We start from the raw sequence: 23630 nt of genomic DNA on the forward strand, positions 1-23630 counted from the left end.
GATGTTGTGCTGGCATTGTTCCACCATTATAGGGTGTGTGAATGGAAACAGATCCAACATGCTAATGCTCATTCAACTGAATCACTTGGATTCAGTTCAAGGTCCACACACTTCATACTTGCGTCATACTTGCGTTTAGCCATGTCGTCGAGCTAATTTGCTTTCTCTGTTGAGTAGCTGTCCATTAGTCACTCACTATACAGCAGGAAACGACACTTAAATCAAAAGCTCTGTGCCGTAAATTCACTATACTTAAAAATCAAGTTTGTTTTTTCAAACTTGACACGTTTGCGAGTCACTTGAGGTCCATTCAGAATGGGCCCGCGACCCACTTTCAGACAGCAACCCACCAGTTGGGACCACTGACTTAGATCTGCCAATTGCTGGGATGATACATTTTTGGGTGCCCCAAAAGTTAATACAGGCAAGGTGACATAAGTTGTAACTCTCCTCCTAATACATACAAATTATTTTATCTACGTATTTTGGTATTTTCAATTTCACAGCAAAAGAGATGCTTTTCAGTTTTAAAGTCTGTTGTGACTTGTTGCCTTTTGGTAAAGTGTTGGTTCAGTGTTCATACAGTGTAATACATCTTTAACACTTGGCACTAATATCTGTTTGAAAAAAAAAAATAAATAAATAAATAAATAAACTGAACTGGGCTATGAACCAAACTGTATCTGTTGAGTACTGTTACCAGTATTTGGATTTAAAAAATTCCACTACTTCTGGCACAAACATGAACTATAACTAATTCATTTTTCAAATTAACGCAATTGTAATTACTGAAATTTGTTTGAAGACAGGTTTTTGCACATCCAACTGTGTCCAATGCAGTTGTGTTGAAACAGAAAACAGAAAATCCCGCACACTGCTCTTGCTCAGCTTCACAGTTTATTAGTAACTAACGTTTTGGTCCTCCTGGACCTTCGTCAATAGTGTTCAACACCATTACTTCCAACATTGAGCTTAAATAGAAACTGCTGCACCCATTTCACAGGTGTACATAGGTGCTGTTGATCAGTTAATCAGCTGTGGATGTGACAGCAGTCTGTGCACCATATGTCACATATCCCACAAACAAAAGAACAAGGAGGAAATTACTGAAATTTAAATGGGCTCTGTAATCTTTACTTTTGTCTTCATCATAGCGGACAAATCCTCCTGTCTCATGTGCGTGTGTTTGAGAGAGACAGACAGGGGAAAAGAAGGTGGAAGGTGGACTATTGCGCAAAGCATTTCTATAAGTTTTTAAAAACGTACTCAAAATGCTGTGGGGTCACCCGACCTTATGGCAGAGAATCAAATGATGTCAATCAATCAATCACTGCACAAAGTAGCCAAGAGTTACGGATGTTTAAGCCTATTGTCCTGGAAATATGGACATTATTTTTCCCTCCTCCAGATCAAGGACATGTTGCTGTCTATCTGCAGAATTTCAATTACTGTTATGGTAACAAAGGATAAGCCTCAGTGTGTTTGTTTTCCTCAATAATCTGTTATTTCATTAAGCTTATCATGATATCAAATTACTGTCAAATGTCTCAAAAACTGTTCATTCATTTAATGCTGCCAAAAGAGTTTAAATGAACTCACTTGATTTGAAGGCCTGTCCATAAATAAATTAAACAGGCCTGACAAAACATATCAGTTGTTTTTTGTTCCACTGCTTACTGTTCATCATAGTGATACTGGGTACAATCACAGATAAAATTTGGCAGTTGTCTTGCCCCACACTGTGCCACGGAAACATTAAGATAATATACTGCTATGTGGTTCTTAATCAGAGAACTGAAGCAGATATTTAAAAGTAATGCAAAATTACTTTCCCTTGTGGCCACAGAGATTAATTTTATATGCAGTTAGTGATAGTGTTAAATATGTGGGTGTTCATTAGCACTCATATACTAGAATAAGAAAATGACATGTAACCAAAAAATGAATGCAGTAATAAGGGTTACCATGCGTGGATTTGTATCTTTCCCTTTAATATCACCTGCTTCGTCCATCGCCTTTTAATGTTTGTAAAGTATAAACTGTTCCACTCCACAGACAAAAAGCACAACATCCAGGGCATATTCCTTGATAAATATAAAATGAAAGTACACAATGATGCTGCTAAAAAAAATATCCAGTAGCCGACACCTTTCTCCATCAAAGTCTTGTGTAGTCATGACTGTGGGGCATCTGCAGCGCATCACTGCCGTCTGAGCAATGGTGCCTGACATGACTGAGAGGAGAAAGACAAGGATGATGTACACCTAAGCTGTTTTAAAACTGAACATGACTGTGTGCTCACAGTGAGTGGTGGTCAACCAGCAATAATGGAAACTGTGAAGGCGCACTTAGGACGCAGTCAGAATATAAAACTAGGTGGTTTGAGTCTCCGACAATCCTCACACTCATGAACACATTTGGTACAAACATGTGCACCAGCTGTCAAAGGGCCTGCTGTGCAGCACACATCACCACAACTAAAATATGTGTATTACAGCCACTACCAAATGAGGAGGGATGTAATATTGCTGCATTCTTAGCGCTCCAAATGCTTAATAACCTCTAATTACTTTTGATATAATTTGACATGAAAAACATCTGTCTGTTTATGCATGTCTGCCAAAGTAAACTGGAGTCAAAGAGATGACGGAAAAAAGCTGCAGCTGTTTCATTCAGTAAACAGAGAACCCAATAAGTGCTCTGAAAAAAAAAACAGTGTTGCAGCAATCTCTTCCTCTGGAGAAACATTAAGTGTTTTTTAATTTCTTTTCATACTGGGTGAGGTGCATGTCATGCATATATGCATGCTGAGCTTATATGGGGCCCAGGGTATAAAATTAACACCCTGCCATTCTTGACAATTGGGTTAATTTCAGACTGGGTGAAACTATCAACTTTTTCCCATCATTTTGGCAGGCTGCTAATTTGCCTCAGTGGATTGCCCAAAATAGCCCAAATACAAACATAATTTAGTGACTGCAAATTGATGTATAAAAATAACTATGGCACAATGGCGTAGTGATGTCAAACCTGCTGCTGCAAGCCTCTTGCTATGCTCAGTCTGAAACCACATGCCCTCTTTATTACCACATCTCTGAGCGTCGTATAAATTTTAATACATTTAGGGGGACATTTCCACTGAGAGAAGTCTTAAAACACTTCACACACAGGAGATAGAAAACCCATACACTTATGGTAGAAAAGGTTGCACACACATACATATACTTAACAGATACCGCACTTGCTTCACAATGAAACTAAAGACATGTTCAGAGAGGTTTCAGGCCTGCTATAGGGTCGGGCAATTCTTATTATTATCGTCCAATCGTGGTTACTCGAGATCACCAATAGACAATTCTATTTCCAGGGGTGATGGAAGTAGGAAGGGGTGGGGGGAGCTGCGTCACAGGATGCTAGCATGGAAGACTCAGTTTGTGTCAAAGAAAAATGCAGCATCTTGTATTTGGGGAAGTTTTGGGTTTAAGCTGATGCGAAAGTTGAGCAAAAGGATGTTGTGTGTAAATAATAAAGCTACTTGTTATCCAAATTGTCGCTCTTCCCTTCAATCTATCACCAATCAATCAATCGCCAATTGTCGCAAGCCTACCCTGTGTTACCTCCCTCAGAGACAGCTTAGGGCCGTAATATACTTGCTGCAAACAGTGCAAACGCAACCGCATCATGGCTGCCACGCGTGATCTGCGTTCGTTTGACGCATCGTACGCACATCTCAACACGAGGTACCGCAACACGTGCTTGAGATGCAATATCTGGTGCGTATGCATACAGTGACCCGACCGGATGATCAGACCAGACCCTTCTTATTCTTCTCATGAGATTCTTCACGATTTCCGGGTTATATTTCTGTTGTCTGCCCCAAGTGGTGACTGCCAGTATTGTGCATTTTGACTACATAGTGCTGCGCACACAACGCGTCAACAACATGTCACCCTCACAGGTTACCCACAAGGCCACTGCCCAGTAACACCTGCACCATTGGAATGAGGCCAGTCTGGCAATCAAAATGCAAGCTCATTCAGCAAAAAGTTTACCTGGCTGGACTTTTGCTGCAACGTGTGCCTAGCAATTGTTGTGATGAAAGATAAAACTGTTGCTGCTATTGACACCTCCTAGAGTTCTGAAATCCTGTATTTGATTATTAAAGATCTCTGTGCAGCGTTTTAGCATCTGATAAGCCTTCGAACTCATGGATCTGTTACCAGCAACACACCCCTACTATTGTCTTACAGAAGGGCTGTTTCACTGGTCAAGATTTGGGTTCATATATGTACATCAGCTTTTTAATCAATTGGGTCAAACTATGAAGTCTTTTGAACAAATAAGAAAATAATTTTATCTTCTGCAGATAGATTTCTATAGATATTTACAAGTTAGACATTTCTTACACTAAAAAGATGACCTTATTAAGATTCAAGCTCCTAATGCAATTGAAAGGTTGTTGATGAATCTACGAATAAATAACTCAATGGGAAAAATGATCTCCAGTATGTATAGTGCATTTTTGACTATGGATAAGACTGACTCCCACTATATTAAATCCAAATGGGAAAATGAGCTGCAATTACCAGAACCAATTCCCACAGAGACCTGGAATAAGATCTGTTCAGGGTCTCACACGGTCATCACATCAAATATATGGAGAGAATTCAGATGGAAACTTATTGTACGCTTCTTTAGAATACCTCATGTACATTTGATACTTCTGCATCTAGTGCTTGCTGGAGGGCATGCGGAAGGATGTCGGCTAACTATGTTCATACATTCTGGGCACGTCAGAAGCTTAAGACTTAAGACGAAGATGACAACTGTATGCTTTAATTTGTGTTCCTGCATTTTGGAAATAAAAAATGAGTTCCAAACAAAAAGAAGGGCTGTTTCAACAGTCAGCAGCCATGGTAGCAGACCTGTGAGGTCGCACACCACCGGGGCCAAGCAGCGGAGCTTTGAGCCAAATGCTAAAGTCAGTATGCTCACAACATGCACACAGTGACAATGCTAACATGCTGATGTTCGGCAAATACACTGTTTACATGCTCCACATCTTAGTTTAGCGCGTGAGCTGGCTGACATTTGCTTATTAGCACTGAACACATAGGGGCAGCTGAGGCCGGGTATGTCAATGTTTTTGCTGGTTTTCAGTCACAAACCACAGTACTGGACATCATTTTGACCTGATGGTGCTACATCGTAAAGTCAGGGAATCATCAAAGTGATTACGGTTAACAACCTACCATTGCCATAAATAGAGCCACATAACAAACATGGTTAAATAATTCAAATCCAAGGCTAACTCTGTGTTACAAGGGCAGGAAGCAGTGCTGGCAGGTGCACTACTGTGCATGAAGTGAGCGCAGAGTAAAGCTCAGTGTATTCACTAACAATATGACACACATATGATGCAGCTCCACCATTCAGGGTATTGTAAGATTTGGGAAAACCCTACCAATCAGCTCCAGCTTCTACAGACAGCAAGTGCAGGAAAGCCATGGTGTCTTTGCAAGTTTTTTTTAGCTGTAACAGTTTTTAGAAGTTGGAAACTTCTGATGTGTAATTCACAAACAAGTTGGAGAAAAGACTATTAGAGTAATCAAGCCTAGATAATAGATACCTGTCCGATCCAAAATTACTGATAACCACACACATAAACACCCTCATTTCTTTGACTAAATCCTGCACTGGGAACTTCATTGTCCGCCTACGGTACATACTCTCGTACGGTTGTACAATCTTTGTGTACACTTTCCAAAGCTGCACCTCACGCCTCTGCAGGATCCAGGCTGTTTTGCAAATGATGAACATGCTTACAAGGTTAGAAAAAGGTTCCTCTTTGGATAGCCGCCAACTGTGGCTTCTGCTACCTGTTCCCACACAGATTTGTCTCTCAAGTTGTTAACGTTGGTTTCCAGTTGCAATAAATGTGGATAGTGAGAAAGTTAGGACTTAATATATTTCAATACACGTATCCACTGTAGGTATAGGTATGTTTGTTATAACTTGCCAGCTTGTTTTAGAAATGGCTGCCTACATCAACTGCTCAAGTTGAAGACAGATAAAAGATTTAAATATTTCACATCTCTGCACATTTGATGCATATACTGTATGTGTGGAAATCAAGAGAAAAAGAAATTCCCTGCGGGGACAAATGAAATACATTACTGTTATTATTATGAGCCACACATGGTCAGGATGATTTCATCTCTCTTGTGTAGTAATACTATTCTTTTTGAAAGTAAGCCAAAGAGGCAAACTGGTCCTGCAAATTGGTTCTGACAGTGCAACTTCCATAAATTCATAATAATGTGATGAGGTTTTCACAGTGTTGTGAGAATGGTCAAGCAGTCATATCACATTGTGTGGATAGAAGGCATAAACTCAACAACAGATAGTGAAATATGCCTCAAACCATCACAGAGGCCAATATGTTCGATGATCTACACTACACTGTATTTTCATGATTGTAAATCCAATACTGATTGCAGGGAGGGGATATGTTATTAACATCAGAACCAAGTGATGTCTTGGGCTTTCCAAGAAAGAAACAAGGCTACTTTGTTGCAGGAGACTGAATGGTGAAAGGAAAGACGGACAACACAGACGTAATGGTAATGCTGAAAAGTACATTAAGCCATCAGCACTGTTTCTAAATAGACAGTACTAAAATAGATAGCAAGGCTGTTGCTGCTTTGTCTCCTGAACAACAATAAAAGGCATAGCCTACTTTCACAGGTTATTTCTCTTCCAGGTAGTCCACTGGATATAGCTGCTGTTCAGAATATAAACTAGAGCTGCCCTCTGAAAGCTGAAGATTTGAATCATCACTCAGAGACCCCTCAGTCGACTGAGATTATTCAAGTAGAGCAGCCGGGGGCTTTTTGTCAGTCAGTGTGCAGGGTACATCTGAGGACGTTTTGGTCCTCAGATGTAGCTACAAAGTGAGCACTCCTCGCTTTAATGCTGCTCTCCGGTACAGGCAGCTGCAGACCCAGAGCCAGGGTGAGTCGGAGTAAGACCTAGGCAGCTTCCCAAATGAAGAGAGACCTTGCCCTGTCAGGCTCAGGAATAATGGTGTATTATGCCTTCTGCTTAGTAGTGGTGAATTTACAGCTCATAGCAACTCAATATGGAACAATCTCTGGATTTTGTTTAATGACTAGAGTCTGCAAGAAATATTGTTGCACATTTCTGATGCGTCATTAGTGTAGTTAGCATGCATTAGCTCGGATCGCTGTCACTCTGAATGTCCTGCTAAACCCTGCTCAAACTTTCTACCTGGAAGAGAAATAACCTGTGAAGTTCCTGAGGACCGCCAGTAGACAATAACATTATATATTTAGATTCATATAATGTATCTGGTTTCATGTATATGGAGGATATTACTACAGACAAATAGGTCACATCTACTGTGACATCAGATACTGTATTCACTCATGTCCATGATGACCCGATGATGCCTAGTCTACTGTTCAGGGGAAGCACCGTGCATTGAAGAAAGACTGGCACTAGCTGCCACCATTTTCCTAATGTAAATGTAGATATTGCGCAAGACTACGAGATTCTGTTTTGTTCATAATCTCAATGAGTGAAAGGGAAACACAAAAACTCTTCTCAGAAAAAACGAGAATGAGCTTATTTATTAAAATGTTTGACTATTAAATCTATAGCTTTATTAAATTTATCTCATTTAAACTTTTATGAATTTCACATATTAGCACAATCATATCACGTTTGATTCAGGCCTACTTCATAGTGTGTAGATGACTTTGGTGCCCTCTATACTCAGGCCAGACAGGACCCCAGGTTCAGCACTTAATAGCAGGGTGTTAGATGCAGGCAGGACCAGCGTACATGGGATGCAATAACCAAGTGGCTGGCATAGTGTACAGGAACATCTGCGCTGAGTTTGGGCTGGAAGTCCCAAGGTCAGAACGAATGACACCTTCTAAGGTGGTTGAGAACGGCTGAGCTAAGATCCTGTGGGACTTCCAGATCCAGACTGACAAACTGGTGATGGCTAACCAACTGCACATCGTGTTGATTGACAATCAACAGAAGAAGGCAGTGGTGATAGATGCAGCAATCCTGAGCGACAGTAACATCAGGAAGAAGGAACATAAGAAGCTTGAAAGATACCAAGGACTGGAAGAGGAGCTAGAAAAGATGTGGGGAGCAAAGACAAGAGTGGTGCCAGTGGTAATCAGAGCACTCTGGACTGTGATCCCCAAACTGGGAGAGTGGCTCCAGCAGATTCCAGGTGCAACATCTGGCCAGAAGAGTGCAGTCCTGTGAACAGCTAAGATACTGCGCAGAGCCCTCAAACTCCCAGGCCTCTGGTAGAGGACCTGAGCTAAAGGGAAGACACACCACCATCCTCCATGGGGGGGAGGGTCAGAGGGGGATTTTTATATATGTATATATGACTACCTGTGGGTCCTTGTTGAAAACCTATCGACATCACTGCTTGTAACTTTTAATTTCAAGTAACCTTAACATTTCAATATATTAAGTCCTGAATCATGTTCAAGGTAAATATTACAACCTATATTGTACATGTAGTCCTATCAGTGTAATACAGTCTACCATATATACCATTTCCTAGGTTACCAACAACAGCACCTTCAACAAGGTAATTGTACTATTGGTCTGCTTGGCTTGGTACTGGCTACTTAAGCTGCATATTGGGAGTTTTATTTGGTAGAACAATCCATGTAATATCTCTGCTGCCAAAAATGTGATGCTACAATATGAGATCACTTTGCATATAATATCTTTTCTGCAGACTGTTGTCTTGTACTTTCCCTTAAAGCTCTGTCCGTGCGCCTCCAGCACATGACGGTCACATTTTATGACTTTCGGAAAGGATGTTATGCATTAGCATATGTCCTTGATCTTATCTTCTCTTGATCTTGACCTCACACTGCACATCACAGGTATTACACATGGTATTATCTGGGGTTACTTAGAATGAGTATTACAGGCAATCCAAGACCATAATCTACACCCTTACAGCCCTTTAAACAGGTTGAAACATTAAACAAGATCCTTGTTGCCTGGATAGAAAGAACATTCATTACTTAGAGTAAGATGAAGTGGTATGTGAAAGCTATACTTGCTCCTTTGACAAAGAGAACAGACGGCTCGGATCTATGACTGAATGTCTATCAGTTTTTGAATACCAGATAGCCTTTTGTCTGTTGACACTGCTCTGGTAATCTTCTTGATTACGTGACAATTTTAAACACATAAAAGCAGGGCATGTCTTTATTAGCTGAGTTGAAGAGGGTGCTTAAATGTTCTGAATGACAATCTGGTTGTTCCTGATTAGCAGATTCAAATGGCTGTTTATAACCATTCAGATGTGCCATTTTACATCAGGACCAACAGCCAGCAGGAGACATAGTAATGATACGATTTGGATTTGATTTAAGTTTCAAGTATTCATCAGGGCATTCTTAATGTGAAACTGGATAAGCCTTGAGTCATATATTCTTCACCAGTAAAGCTAGGTAGGAGGCCGCATCTCTCAGAGTGAAAATCTGAAAATTGGGGCATCGAATAAAGCACCGCAGCATGAAGCCGAAGTGTCTGTAACCGCCTCAGTTAGTATCTGAATCTCAAATAAATGTGGTATGTCCGAAGCTCAGATTTCAAGAACCAAGCTTTTCATCTGTGATGTCATTCTGATTTACAGCCTGGAGCTGCTCCATTGATAATGAATGGGAGACTGACTTTGTGCATTCCTAGAACGTTAGCTTGAAAGATGTCTGGGGTATTGGAACTGACTCCCATCCAATGACTGCCATCATTTTTAAGCAGTTCTCTATGCAACTGTACATTGGGATGACACCAGAGATGGGGCAAACTCATCTCTCTTATTTCTAGCTTTGGGAGCGAGTGATGAATATTCACCAATACACTCCAAAGTGTTACAGGGCATAGAAATGACATTTTATTTTCCTGACAGCTAGATTTAACCCAGGCTATGTTTCATGATCATGTTTAATGATGTATATCCATATTTGCCATCTGCAATTTAAACATTCATAAGCCAAAAATGTACACATTCTTTCTGACAAATATAACACACTCTGACAGGAATACACTATCTGAAAGATGGAGTCGTTCCTTGTGGACAAAAATAACTATGTGTGACACAATTTGCAGGAGCTCCACTGTAGTATGCAATAACCACATCTAAAACTAAGAGCGGGGTTTGCTCCTCAACATGACTGAATACTTTGCAGTCACTTATTATTTTTTATAACTCTACTTGGTGCTAAACCTGAAGTGAGTGAAAATATTCTGATCATCTTAGGGTCCCACCACAGCCTCTGTTAATCAGATGGATTCAATGATTCAGTGGATTCATTTGGTAGTAAATTAAATTCAGAAACATGATGTGATTATGAAACAAGGTTTCGTGATTCAAGATAAGGCATTAAGAGAAGCCTTTTACACAACCTGGCCCTGTATTAGCAAAGGATAACTGATCATCTGTCATCATCTGTTCTTTGGAAGTAGGGCGGGCGATATGGCCCTAAAACAACATCACCATATTTCAGGGTATTTTTGTGATAATGATATTCGTGATGATGTGACAAATTAGTAAAAAAAATCTAATTATTAATCTAAGAAAATACAATTGCAACAAAATAAGTGATATAGTTTTACAGTCTGTCTTCAAATATTCAGTAAAAACAAAAAAAGATCTCTAATTTATTTAGTTTGTAAACAACACTAACTCAGAGTGAGACAAAGCAAAATCTAACACAAAAACTAGAGCACAAATGTCTCTCAAATACTACTACTAAAAATGTACCCTGGGATCTCTGTCTATAAATCAAGAAGTGATTTCCTTCTCTTTCAGGAAAATCCTAAATGATTAAGTTTTTTCCACCTGGACCTTTATGCTCTGCCATTTCTCCTCTAATCATCATGCTGCAACCTGTGACGGGCCGTTATGATACCAGAACTATCGCACATTCACATATATGTAGTTTTTAGCTATGCTTGTTGTTGCCGAGGGTAACAGTATGAGGTCAATATGTCAATAAGTGGAAACATCGCGAGTATCACAAAATGCCCTTTTCATATCATAATAAAAATCATACTGGTACTATTGTGAACAATATGACATGGCACACCCCTATTTGGAAGTATTTCAGATTTAGGAAAAAACAAATCACATTCACAGAGTGCATGAGACTTGTGTGTGCGCCATAAAGCAACACAACTTACACCTGAAAAAAGCGCCAAGATCTGCAGTACAATGAATCCATGAATCCCCTCACACCACTTTTTTCAGCTGAAAACTAATGTATATGACTACTTAGTAGAGTTGACAATGGACTCATTTTCATATCTTAACATCTTAGTGCAAAGGATTCGAGTTTTATATGGTGTTATAATTATGCATTGCAACTGCCCTCCACTGGTTGAAACCTGGCTATGCAATTCAACTTTCCTATTGGCTGACTTGGTAGCAAATTTGATCACCAACCAACCCCCCTTCCTCTCCTCCAGCACAAAGGAGTGCTCCACTCCCAGCCCTGCACATGTTGATACCTTTTTCACCCTTCTAGAGGCATTTTTCAAATTTTCAGGGTAGAGGCACTTCAGCCAAAACTCTGGGGTTTAGTTACTCCTTAAGTATTCTAGCCTTCATTCACAAATATTTCAAAGCACCACGGGGGAGAAATCTAATTACTGACTAAAGATGGGTTTTACACTAACCAGGTTACTGCAGTGCATGTAAACTCCAATTTGCAGCCATAACCTGATTTCTCCCAGCAGACTGGTGTCTTGTGTGCATGCAAACATTGCACAGCATTTTCAAAGGAAACAGAAGTCAGAATTTCATCCGCCAGTCTACCTCTCAAAATCGGTGATGTCTATGACTCATATTCTATCCCATCTTGCCTCATTTGTAACTAACTAGGGGGGCTGTGATTACTGTCTATGCTGAACTAACAGCTAAAAGATAAAGAAAGCTGGTACAAGCGTAGCTCAGCCTTGGCATGTAGTGCAGATAGTAATAAGCACCTTAATGCCTCAGAAGCAACCAAGTCATTTCTCTTATCTTTGTAACATAAATCTTCAAAAGAAGTCTGCCAACTTGATTTAGAAGTATGGCGCTGCTAAATAAGAAATGCAAGAGACTACAGCTGTGTAGGGCCGTCCTCATGCAGTGCACACAGCCGTGCTTTGAGCTTTAAACTATACATCAGCATGCAGTTTTCCCATAATAACAACGTCCACAAGCAGGGGTTGAGGACAAAGTGTTTACCATGTTCACCATTATTTATCATGTTGCATGGTGACATTTGATGATTGGCAAAAAACACAAAGTACAGCTGAGGCTGTCAGGCATCTCATAATTTTTGCTATAATTGTTCATGGACTAAGGCATGGATCACAGTGACCTGATATATACATATATGACCCTGAGGTGTATATATGAAAGTGTACTTTATTTCATGGCAATCCATCCCAGAGTTGTTGAGACTTTACACTCAAAACCACAAATGTCAACCTTTGGCACTGCTTAGGCTTTATGAATGTATGTCAGAGAATTTTTGCAAATCCATCTGGTGCAGCTAGATGAACTAAAATTACTCCGCAAACCAGCCAAGTTGCAATTACAGTTTACATTCATGTCTGTCCAGACTCATATGAGGCCATGACAATTGACAGCGCTTCAAATATGCATGTTGCAGCAAAGAAGCTATGAATTCTAAAACTTGGATGCTTCATACACATCTTCAGCAGGGCAGCAAAGAAGATCTATACAATCAGCAGTGTTTCAAGGTGGATAGAGTATCGCCACCAGACAATCAGAGATCTCCGCCTTCTGATAGTCTGGGGACACTCCTTTCTAAAGTGTGTTTAACACACCGGTGAAAACGGCCGGCAACAGAGCAACACCTCTTGCATTTTTGAAAAGGACACGCCTACTCAGAAATGTGCGCTCCCCCTTTTCTCGTCTGCAAGGAAACAAACACACAGAGAGCTTGAAAATGGATGCCGAGAGATTAAACTTCCTTTTATCAAACGTGTGCTCATCCGTGAAGAAAATATTTTTTCCAGCGGATGACTTAATTACAGCATGATTGAGCTAACTGGAGCAGTTTCATGTCGTATCCGACAACGGGAGGCTTTTAACAGATGACGTCCTGTTGTTAGCTTTGCTGCTGCTGTTAGCTGTCCCTGTCAGCTGCAGCCACTGATGCTTTCTAGACATCGTGATTTCCCAAAACTGAATAAATACCACACATAGCAACACAATACTGCTTTGCTAGCTCAGTCATATATATATATATATATATATATATATATATATATAGCTAAATACTCTGCTGGTTTTCTACCCGGACTATAGAGGGAATCGCCTTGTAAACAACAAGGTGATTCCCTCTATAGTCCGGGTGGACGGATGAGTCATGGCTTTGTAAAAGATTATGTTTGTTTCTTTTAGTTGGCGAGAATGTGTCGCCGCAAACGTGACAAACATCCACTAACTTTGACGGCGTTTTCTGCGAGCACGGCTGAGCCATTTTGTACTGCTACACGTGTTTCTAGTGGGACTATGTTTACAAGCACAAGAGTTCAGTTCTGCAATGTAAGGAGTTTTTTAAACTCTGAAATTGTATCCGCCCATCTAAACACAAAATCAGGGAGAAAGTCATCAGTCTTTAGTTAAGCAAAGCGTCTAAAGACTGACTTGTGAGTCTAAGGTGGACACCCAAGATTAGCGTCACTAATTCAGTATCTAACCAAATGTCTCCCCTTCTCTTCCTGAGTTAGGCCCTGATCACACAGAAAGCGGTTTAGCAGCAGGAGATGCCTTTTTGTAATTGTTTTTAATGAGAATGAAGCTTTTTGTTTGCAGTTTTTGCATTGCGACCCACTTCACGTTTCTGCGCTTTCAGAGCCTGGCGTTTGATATAGTTTGCCAGATTGCTCTGAATGCTGCTTTTCTCCTTGAGTTGAAGTGTTTTCAACTCAAGGAGAAAAGCAGCCCAAATCATCTCTTTTTTTGTCATTTTTCCCATTGTCCAATCTGATGATTTGAGAGGTGGGCCAACTGTGGTAGTCGCAGCAACAAGTTTACAGTTGGTAAACAATCAAGGGGAAACTAGTGGTAGCGGTTGCTGCATACCCAGAGCTGTACGGCTGTCAAGACGTAGCTCCTGGACCAACTGGTGGTACTCCCTGTGATCCACCCTCTTCTTTAGGGTCTCATGTACCCACACATATCTCTGTTTCCCTGTACCCAACACACTGTTTGCTGACAGCCTCTCACCCTTAGCCAGAGCAAGAAGAAGTACCCTCTGCTTGTCCATTTTGGGTGGTTTGGGTGGTTGCCTGGCAACAATAAAACAGTGCAGCAAGCATTTTTTTCACTAGTGGCATTCAATTAAAGAAAAAAAAACAAGGCAGTGCACCATGCCTTTTGCAACTTGCAAAGTAATTTCTGATAGGGGCTGTATGGTGTTAAATAATGGCCAGACAAATGTTTTTTGCAGAAGATCATGATGTCACACTGAACCTTTGGCACATGAATTATTAAGTTAAGACCAAAAACATATTTTGTGAAGTCACAGTGATCTTATCCCATTGAAATCTAATCAGTTTATCCTTGAGTTCAACTGGATGTTTGTGCTAATTTTGAAGAAATTTCCTCAACGCACTCTAAAGACACAACATTCACAAGAATGGGACAGATGCCAGGTCTCGGTGACATCTGACCACCAAAATGCAATCAGTTCATCCTTGAGTCCACCTGGACGTTTGTGCCAAATTTGACGAAACAATAGCTTTCACAAGAATGGGATGGATGTACATACAGATGGACGACTCCAAAACATAGATTAGGCTTCATCTTCCTGGTGCTGCAAATGCCTGTACAACATATCGTGACAATCCATCCAATGGTTGTTGAGATATTTCAGTTTAGAAAGTGACCGCACAGTCCATCAACTTCGTCAACCCTCGAGCCGAGACGCCAACAGCATTCACCAAACTCCGACAGCCATTCCACATTAGCTTTAAAGGTCAAGTAGACGGGGAGATATTGATGTTGCATTGTTGCAGGGGAGCAGCTGACAGGCGGCAGCTGTAGGTCAGGAGGTAGTTGAGTTTGTTGGGTAAACGCAGCGTTAGAGGGTCAACTCTTCAAATAACTCAACAGACCTCAAATTGCTCCCAGTGTGTGAATGGGTGAATAGCAAACAGTGAAGCGCTTTGTCCTACCAAGGTTGAAAATCTAAAGGAAAGTGCAGTCCATTTACTGTCACAATTTTACGACTGAAAGAGATGCATGGTTCAATCTCTAGAGCAACATTTCTATTGTTGAACAGCAGACACTGTACCCTGCCTGCATATTTGCATTGCTGGAAAATGAGATCCAAACATAAAATATGAATGACCAATCATTTTAATGTCTGTTCAGCCTAATGTGAGGATTAAACTAATCCACCATCTCACTACAATATGCTGGAAATTAATTGGTGAATGCTCCATATATCTTATTAACCGAGGGATGCAAATTACCAGCTGACGACCCAAATATATCTGACAATACAGAGAGCTTTCAGATGTTTCTCTTTTGAAAGTGATGCAAATATTTCACGATTCTTTGTATTTTAAAGAAAACAAATACGCATTAAGGACATGTTTTACTAAAATGTTTGCAAGCACACAAACATATATTCAGTATATGTTTCCCTACAATGGAAAAATCAATGATTACCTTCCTACAATAAACAGGAGCAGCAAAAATCCACCAATAATTCCTACAAGTTTTGGTATAAAGCAGAATTTACAATCAATATTTCCTAACGAGGGACCATCACAGAGCAGAAACCATGCGCCATTCTGTTGACAACGAGCTGTGTGCAACTCCAAAGACTCAAGGAGGTTTTGATTAACCTTAATTTCATTGCAGTGTTAACAGTTATGAGCCAGAAAATGCCAGCATCATTAAAATCGCCCCAAGCATCATTATGGTGCCCACAAACTTGGCATCATTGTTTCAGTGAAGCAGCTCCGGGATCTCTCTCCTGACGACGCCATCAATACAGTGTTGGCTCTGCAGCTTTAGGGGGAGAAAAAGTCTTTGAATGTCAAGTGAGTTACAAGACAAAAAGGTTGGTTTTCTGTTCACAGAATCACACATATTACATGAGCTGTAAACGCTTTTCTCTGTTTTGTGTGCTCGTGGAACAGATTTTACTCTGATGCTGCTCATGCTGAAGCCAACACATTACTTTTTACGTACTGCAGTGATCCTCTCTGCTCGTCTGTGCCACAGTACAGTGTGGAGAACTAGCAACTATCATTCTGCTCTATAGTCTCTTCACGTACATGGGGGGGGGATGCTGCAGTGAAAGAACACAGGGATTCCCTTGGAGAGAGGGGAATAAAAAAAACACATATTCTATGATGACACTATTAATCTAAGTTGACAATCCCACCATATTCTGGGGGAAACTGGCTGAATAATGCAGTGAGGGCCAGCACTCATAAAAAAGACATTTATTTCCATCAGCTTTAAAAAGTCTGGTGATGGAAAACAAAACAGTTTGGTTGAATTTATTGGTTGTTTACTTAAAATGTGATTTTCTCTGATCACGCGTGAAGTAAACACATTAAATCAGATTAAGCAGTTTGAGTCAGAGATTATTTGCATCTCAGAGCATTGAATATTTTACTATGATATTTAAACCGGTGAATCCAAGTATGCTCATGCAAATAACGTTGCAGCGCAGCGTAACACATGAAAGGCCCGTTTTATGGCGCAATCAGGATAAGCACAGAGTGATTTACAACAGAAACAGAAGTAATTATGCTGACCGTTTATCTCCACAATATTCTATAATTGCTGGCTTTATTTGCACATCAAACATTAACATATGTTCTCCACTACTAAAGAGAAACAATAGCATTAACAAGACTAGTGGTCTAATTAGGGGGCAAGTAGACGGGAAAGTGCAGGCTGTTACTGGCCACTTTAAATCTGATTAACAAAGACCTTCAGCATCTGGAGACCAGACACAGTTTACCATATCTTGAATTATTAAAAAAAAATAATGGCTTGTTAGGTGCATAAACCATACAAAAATATAAATGGTGTACCGAGGTAGTCACAATGCACTGTATGTAAATGTGTAATTGAGCCTCGCTGCATGTCCAGCCCTCCCGTTTGCTCTCTAATCCAAAAGGAGCAGGTGCTCTGTGCACTAATCCTGCCTTTCAGCTATGCTCTAATTATATATTGATGACCTAGCAATCATCACAACTGGATGTGATCATAGAATTAAGACCAGTGTGTTTGTGTGTGTGTGTGAGAGAGGGGGAAAGAGACAGATTAGGGAACAGAGAGAACGTGATCGAACCCTTATCAGACGTGTGCATTGAATTATAAAAAAAAAATGCAGCACGTTTCACATATCACTCACACACACGCACACACACGCATTGCACATCAACAAGCACAAACACAACTGCTTTAAATGCTCAGCTGCGTGCGCATACAGAGCAGCAGTGCTCGTTTTGTTTGAGTAACACAGACTCACAGCTCCACAAAATCAAATTGGCCACTTGGGTAGCTCCAGCCAGATTCGCCCAGATGTTTCCTCTCCTGCTACTTTGCGATTATTAAGCAGAGCTGGGAGGTCCAAAGTCCTGATCAGCAAAATTAAAGCCAACCTTGTGAGAATATCAAACATATTTTCGATATGGCTTTTCAAACTTGAGGTGCTCACCAAACCAAATGCACTAAATCAGATATTAGACATATTTCAACATTCAATACCAACTATTTTGAGGTTAAGGAAAGATCATCCAGCTCTAAGACACAGTGCAAAACCCAGACTCGGGATGTCAAGGGTTAGGGCAATGTTAGTGTCAAGGGATATAAGAGTTTGTACACTACTGCCTGCACACTGACACTGAATGTTGGCAGTGAACTACAGCTGGAGAATATACAGAGTAAATCTGACTGAACAGTATTTTAGCTAGTGATTACAACATGTACCATGAATTATATTTATTATAATACACTACATTAACGGTCTGCAGTGACAATGAAGGTGACATGAAGGTACATTATATGAAGACCCACTGCAGTGTTTTATCTCTAGTTTCGAGAGATGAAGTCATGGAAGTCTACTCAAGAGTTTTCAGATTAGAGCAGGGGGATATAGGGACTATTTCTGACCTAATATCTTCCTGTTTTGGATCAGATTTTTGATCAGTAATGATAAGTAATGTGGATATAATGACTAAGTGGGTAAAGACAAATAATAGAACAGCTAGAACGGTCTGGTACATTTAGAAAATTACATCACTTTACTGTGATGCAGACTTTGAACCAGGGAAAGAAAGCACTTTGGATATTACGATATCCAAAATCTATCCAGTCTCATATATCAGTATAATATTGATATACTGCTCAGCCCTACTGCAGATTCTACTTTGTTCGGTCTGTTGCCGTCAGGTAGCATGGTAGCTACTGATAGCTAACCTGTCTTGTTATGAGGCTAAAAGACCGATGTCAACAAAAATGAAGGAGCAGATCAGTGAGCAGACTTTCAGTTTCTACCTTGCCTGCATTGAAACTTAAGTCCTTTTAACACTGCCAGATCTTCCGCGAATGTTGGGCCGTTTTGCGAGCGTTTAGACACACAGAGCCGGATTGGCGAGTTGATCCGAGGTGCCCAATTTTCCGCCTCGTAGGGTAGTCATAGTGGCGGAACCCTTTTAGTTTAAACAGACTGAGGCGGCCTTCCGCAACGGGAGGGGCTATTGAAGACTTGTGGGAGGAGCTGTTGATGACGCCACACATGTGAGCCACTGGCGGTGGATAAACAGGAAACAGCTGATAGCAGGAATTAGCGAGCAGCTAGTAGCAAGAGGGAAACGCAAACCTGACAGACACAGTAAAGATGAACAACTGGGGAGACAAAGAATTGCGCGCCCTCCTTGTCCTCGCAAACGAAGAGGCCATTAACCGTCAGATGACGGGGACGGTGAAGGATGGGCCGACTTACGAGAGAATCGCCGAAGGACTGACCAGCCGTGGCTGCCCTCCCACGTCACTGTTTACGTCACACGCTGAGCTACACGTTTTGTTACTTGCTCACGCCCCCCATTACCCTGAAAAAGGTACATTCTGTATAAACAAAAGTAGGCAGGCAGCATTTTTCTGCACTCCCCGATTTTGTGTTTATACAGCCAATGCTGAAAGAAGACTGATTGGTGCTTTCCTGTCTAAAAAGGGCTTTATATTCTAATGGATGCTGTGAAGCATGTACTGACAGTACACAGATTTATGGGTTGGGATCATGCAGAATTTGATCATAATTTCTTATTAATTTGTACCTGTGTTTTATAAGTATCTGATACAGTGTGTAGCAGCAGAATAGTAAACTGCACAGCTCCATTTACAACGAGCAGGCAGGAGTAATGACAGGCACTTCACCATATAAAATGAGTCTGCTTGTGCTTTCCACCTAATTAAATGTGTACGTAGTAAACAGTGACAGTGGACTATATATAGATACATATAAGCCTGCAGGAATTTGACTCAACAGGGAGTATTGTTATGAAAACAATTATGAATGTCCTTACGCTTACGCTGCGAGTAACTGAAGTATCAATCCATCTATAAAAAAAACATGTAGCACAGATGACAGACTGTACTTGAAAAGCAGACATTTGATTTGTCATTTTCATATTCAGATAACGAAATTGGATGTTACATTATTTTTTTTTTCCAATTCAGGTCTCTGCCTGAAACACACATCCTCACACCTGCCAATTTCCTGTGCAACAACTCAAAAGCAGCGAGGTGGCGAACAGTTTGTCAACTCTGTTCACTTGTGGCAAACAACAAAGCAATATGCCTTGTGCAGGGATCAAGACTTTTTTTCCCCACTTGGCAAAAGGGTTACAAATTATGCCCTTGCTATTTGTACAGCGCTGCGCTGAAAGCCCCATACATCAATTTGTTCCCCTGTTGACAACTACTATTGTTTGAAACCAGGGGAATTCAGGACTATGGGTGTCTGAAGATTCATCATAGTAAGGCATGGTGCTACATGCTTGGGGGTGTCTAACTGGAGTGTTAGCCCGCTGTTGTGCTAACCTCAGAGGACGTGTTGCTGCCTTCCAGGTGCAACTAATGGAATAAAAATTACAGCTGTCTCATGTAGGTCTGAGGAAGTTCACTTTTAATTAGGAGAAATTGCGCCTAAATTTGAACCACACATTTAATTTCCAGCCAAACAACTTCAGTTTAAAATTCTGAACTAATATCCACTTTCCAAAAGAAGCATCACGAATTCAAAGATCATTTCTAAGCGTATTAATCACATCCCATGATTTAAGAGTGAAAGGTGCATAAATCAGAAAGTGAAAATGAACACACAACATCAAGCTCCTACAACAGGCAAGATGATGTGTCTGGAAAATATAGATAAAAAAAGGAAAGGAGTAGACTTAAAAAAAAAAAGGTCAAGGCTTCAAACAGACTAACTACACAACACAATAAGAAGCAACAGAGTATGGTCCAACTAATCACAAGCTCGGTGGAGAGAACGAGTGTGAGGGATTGAATTAACTTTAAGGAGAGAAGCTAATGAGTCCAGGGCGGCTGAGAAAAACACTCACGTAGGCTGGCTCATCTCATTAATTGTTTAAACCTGCTAACACATTTAACACTTTCTACAGCTGCCTCCGAGCCCTTCAGTCCTAGCGGCAAACCAGCAGACACATGGTCTGGTGTGTTGTTCAGGGGGAAAGCCTGCACTGCTCTGTGAGAGCTACAGAGGAGAGACGGTATTTTGCATCCGCACTCCACATTTTCTCTGTTTGCCATCATTTCAGCTCCCTCAAATCTTTTAATGCCGTGTCAAGGCTTCTCTGTGGCCAGTTGTCTTGGGTCTAAAAACAGAAGCGCCGAGGCTGAGCACAACATACGAATGAGGCCATGAAAGCGAGGCATTGACAAAAAAACTGAGAAAACAGCTCAAACAGTGCAGAAGTTTTAACTTGCTCCCTTTGTTTCGTCTTCACACAGACTGGCGCAGTTGTCACTTCGCTTTCTATCAGACGAGCTTTTGTGTGGCTGTCTTTGGTGCAAGTTCAGAGATGAGCGTGACGAGGCAGAGACGAGACAAAGATATTGTTTCCTTCCAAAAAGAGGGTACTTTCCATCCCATGAATGATTGGTCTGAGGGCTTGTAACAACAAAAGGGCACAGAGTGATGGAAAGGTGAGGGGAGCTTTGTGTTGGAGTGCCGCTCTCAATTTTCATCGCTATATAATTCAAATAACAAGCATTATTTCTTCTTTGTTTTTGGGATTCTCTGACAATATAAAGACTACAAAATATGACGCTCATGCAAACTGAAACTGGACTTAAATTACCATCAAATAATCTCCACACTTTTACTACACAGGGAGGAATGCAAGCTGATACCGTGTCTCATTTTACGCCTAGCTCCTCAATATGTCATAATATTAACAGCTTGCGGTGCTAACATGAAGTTTTTATTGTCTTACTTTTGCACAGCTATAAGACTGCTGATGACTGTGGCTTTAATAGGAGGCTTATGATGAATTACTCAAACAGCTTGTCACAACAATTACTGTAAGTCCACTGAAGGTATATCGCAGCGGCTATCAGATGAAGCTGGACCGCAGCCCAGGCCGGCACTTGCACTGGACTTCACTGGTGAGAAAGAGTCAAACATTCAATATAAATCAGTTTAATTTGCAAATATATTAAAATATATTCCACGTTTAGGTTCATGTGAGGAGAAAAAAGACCAAACTACTGCGTTAAGAACTACTGTACCGAAGCAAAGACGCAATAACAGAAGGGATTCCCCTACTGCTGGTTGAATAGGTTCGATTAAACCACTTGTTGTGGACATTCAGTGTATCCAGGGGCATAATGTTTAAGGTCAAGCATGCATTTCAGCGACTGATACGATTACTTGCATCATCAGCCTGTGGAGGTTTTTTACTCATTCAAGTGGATGTCAGCCTTCCTCAAGATGCAATGATTTATCAGCGTGTAGAGTGAATCCACCTTGGTAGGAACACCACATAAAAGAATGCTAAACTGACTCCTTTTTAATAAAGCCCTTCAGCCAACACTGCTCTTTGATTTCCTATAAGCTGTTGCTCAGTATACAGTGGGCTGAGAGGACCCACACCCTCCAGGCAACAGCTGATACAAATCACGAATTTGCAGAGACAAGATAAAAGCTAGGAGACGGCATGCTCATTTATGGACACACTGATTTCCCACTGCTGTTGTCGGAAGCTTTCTGTCATTGAGAAAACACACACACACACACACCCCTCACGCTTCCCTCTCTCTCCTCATATCCAGCTGCCCCTATCCTATGAGATAGAAATCTCTTCAATCTGATTAACTGCTTTTGGATTTAGCTCATAGGCTGCGTAAACAAAGGAGCCTATAGAAAACAAGCCTTGTCTTCCCAATAGAGATCTACTCTGAATGTGAGTTACACTTTATGGGTTGTGTCTGGCACCTGTCAGTGGGTCCGCAGAAGCAGCAGCTTGGATAAATTAAACATGTTACGCTTCATTTGAGCAACTGGGTTTCTATCCCCTCGTGACTATCTGCTTCTCTTAAGTGAAAACCTCCGAGAATACAACATACAGTAGTACGCTGAAATGAAAACAAAGCCAGGACCCAGAAAATGGGCTTATTTCACAACGCCTAAGCCGAGGCCTTTTGTCTTAACTCAGTCAAGCACAATTCCACCCCGACAATCAATGAGCGAACAACTGTTGATAAAATATAGCCCCCTGCAAATGTTATCATGCTTCTGAGCAGCACCCGTCTTCCACATGGAATCTTATACTTTCTTGGCTCTTCTGACTGATGGTAAATTTGCTCTTCAGCGCAGCCGAGGATTTTAAATGTATTTGTTTGTCTATCTTTTTTGACCTCGGCCAAACAAAGCCAGACAGACGGGTGATTACGTTGTTTGCTTTCCCCATTCACTGACATGAATGAATATAAAGGCGAATGCTCGGCAAAGATGGAATCTTATTACGTGCCATTTGTATGGTTTCTGTGTGACAGAAGAGAAGAGATGAAACACATTTAGAAGGATAATTGCTTTGGTCAATAACGGCTGGTTGCCTGTTTTACATTCCATTACGGGGAGGACGGGCTCTGGGCTGTTTCATCACAGAGAGATAAATAAAAGGACGGTGGAGCCAGAAGAGACCCGTATCCCAGGTAAATGAGTGCTTTATGAGGAAGATTAGCGCAAATCCCCCACACACAGAGCATCGGCGCATGTGGGCTGAGGGAGGCTTTCGGATGCAGGCTTGGCTACCTCCATCTCACACGTTCCCCCGGCAATCGATCAAAGCCCCAAATCACAGCTGCACACACAGAGAGGAAGGAGTAGGTGAGACAGTATGACAGCCTGAATTGGAGGCTATTGCGCTGACGAATGGCAGCCTCATCTGACACAGAGCCACCCAATCATACTCTTGGGATACAAACATGCACATAGGGTGCATGCATATGTGCGCACACACAATTCCTCTCCTTCTCA

At 41.1% G+C, this 23630-nt stretch overlaps 1 protein-coding gene across 1 annotated transcript in view; it reads right to left on the reverse strand.

The window, feature by feature from the left end:
* Positions 1 to 23630, reverse strand: part of LOC125903130 (protocadherin-15-like) — a 324152-nt gene that overhangs the window by 174801 nt on the left and 125721 nt on the right. The window lies entirely within an intron of this gene.

Source organism: Epinephelus fuscoguttatus, linkage group LG16 (genome assembly GCF_011397635.1).
Source record: "Epinephelus fuscoguttatus linkage group LG16, E.fuscoguttatus.final_Chr_v1".
In the NCBI taxonomy this organism is placed as follows: Eukaryota; Metazoa; Chordata; class Actinopteri; order Perciformes; family Serranidae; genus Epinephelus; species Epinephelus fuscoguttatus.